The sequence below is a fragment of the Haplochromis burtoni genome, unplaced genomic scaffold, assembly GCF_018398535.1.
Source record: "Haplochromis burtoni strain Fernald_Lab_line unplaced genomic scaffold, NCSU_Asbu1 Contig_526, whole genome shotgun sequence".
In the NCBI taxonomy this organism is placed as follows: domain Eukaryota; kingdom Metazoa; phylum Chordata; class Actinopteri; order Cichliformes; family Cichlidae; genus Haplochromis; species Haplochromis burtoni.
Genome location: NW_024582887.1, coordinates 368,500 through 370,689, shown reverse-complemented (window position 1 = coordinate 370,689; position 2,190 = coordinate 368,500). Strand labels below are relative to the sequence as shown.

At 43.1% G+C, this 2,190-nt stretch overlaps 1 protein-coding gene across 1 annotated transcript in view; it reads right to left on the bottom strand.

Moving 5' to 3' along the window:
• slc41a2a (solute carrier family 41 member 2a) overlaps window positions 1-2,190 on the bottom strand; it is a 39,314-nt gene that overhangs the window by 10,222 nt on the left and 26,902 nt on the right. The window lies entirely within an intron of this gene.

Genomic DNA, 2,190 nt, shown 5'->3' with positions numbered 1-2,190 from the left:
CAAAACTGGATCATAGATGGCAGACAATTGGTGTTGTAAGACACCACCTCTGTTCAAAGATGGTCGTACTATGTAGAGGTCTGAGCATTCCTCGCTGCACTGTAAAGCATACACTACATTGTTAAGCTCGTGTTTGGGAGTTTTGTCTTTGAGATGAACCAGTTTGGGTCTGAAGTACACTGGGATGACGTGCTTGGAGAGGACTCTCCTGAGTTTGTCTGATAAACCCGCTACAAAAGGGATGACACACAAAACTGGATTATAGATGGCAGACAGTTGGTGTCATAAAAGACTGCCTCTGTTCAAAGATGCTTGTTCACACTGGACATAAATGGCTTCTTTCAAATTATTTATTTTCTCTGTCCAAAATGTGAACACAGGCATCCTCAAAAGAATGACCTTTGTCCCATGTGGTTGTAGATGAACAGCTGAGTCTTGTCCTGTTCTATGTTGTACCATGCATTTATGAAGTGGCTGTTTGATCTCTCCAATGTAGAGGTCTGAGCATTCCTTGCTGCACTGTAAAGCATACATTATGTTGCTAAGTTTGTGTTTCATGAAAGCCCACTTAGGATAAGTGATGAGCGGTGTTGTAGAGTCCTGACTACTTCAAGTTGGTGTTCCAGAGGGTGGTTGGAGTCAAAGAGTAGGTAATGGTCCTTGTGTGTGGCCTTCCGGTAAAGTTAGGTTTCCATTCTCCTCAATGAGCACAGCACAGTCCAGAAATGGCAAACTGGTCCTAATTGGGCTTTCATCAAATCAGCAAAGAATCAGAAGCACAAACAGAACAATATTATTATCACTTAGCGAGTTTATCAGACAAACTCATCCCAGCACGTCATCCCAGTGTACTTCAGACCCAAACTGGTTCATCTCAAAGACAGAACTCTCAAACACAAACTTAACAATGTAGTGTATGCTTTACAGTGCAGCGAGGAATGCTCAGACCTCTACATTGTACGACCATCTTTGAACAGAGGTGGTGTCTTACAACACTAATTGTCTGCCATCTATGATCCAGTTTTGAGATCTGTTCAAAGATGCCTTAACACCCACTCACGTCTTGGGCTATTTGACCTCAGTAAATCACATGATAGGGTGGGGCTAAATCTCACAATGAGTTCACACAAAACCTTGGCTGATTGTGACCCATTCTCATCTTGATGCATTCTCAATCATCCAGGTAAGTAAATCTCCAAAAGTTGATTCTGTTCATCTGGACGTAGGGTTTTCAGTGGGAGAAAGATTTCGTCACTCATCCAAGTGACTTCCTCAGTTTCAGCTGACTGCAGGTTTCAATCTTATAAACAGTACATTTGCATAATGACTGAAACCAGCCCACTGAGGGAACAATGGGCTGGGAGGTCAGTTCCGTCATCATAATTATGCAAATTCTCATGACCATTGATCAACAACCACTGATCAATGGCCATGAGTACCATTCACAGAGAGTTGGGGAATGGCTGCAATCACAGCATTGTAAGATGGCGAAAGATGTACCCTCAGGCCCCCTCCTTGATTCAGAAATGGTCTTTCCCTTTTCACATAAATGGCCTCCTTGACTCCGCGCTCAAACCAGCGTTCCTCCCTGTCCAGGATGTGTACATCCTCATCATTGAAAGAGTGTCCACTGGCCTGTAGGTGTAAATAGACTGCAGAGTCCTGGCCTGACGAGGTAGCTCTTCCGTGTTGTGCCATCCACTTCTCCAGAGGTTGTTTTGTTTCCCTGATGTATAAATCCTGGCAATCCTCCTGAACATAACATATGTTAACTTAAGATAAGTTACAACATATGTTAACCTATGTTACTCTCACTGAAAACGCTACGCTCCAGATGAACAGAATCAACCTTTGGAGACCTATTCTTGTTTTAACCCCTTGGCTCGTGTGATTAGGCAGAGGATCAACAGGGGGTCCACGGCCCTATTAGGGATACTCCCAATGCGTCTTAAAAGTCTTGGGCTCTACACCAATTGCTCTTAGAACTGAAGAAGCTTCTGGGATAAGCGGTGAAACATCTTCAAGAAAGTCAAGAAATCCAGATGCTTTTTTTTTTTTTCAAGCTCTTTAGACCATGATATGAAATTATATTGTTGGGTTTATCTAAGTACAAACCCTGCTGGAACAATTAGACAACCAACTGCAGCACCAAAACAAGACACAAGACAGAGCTCGTTGTGTGATCACTCG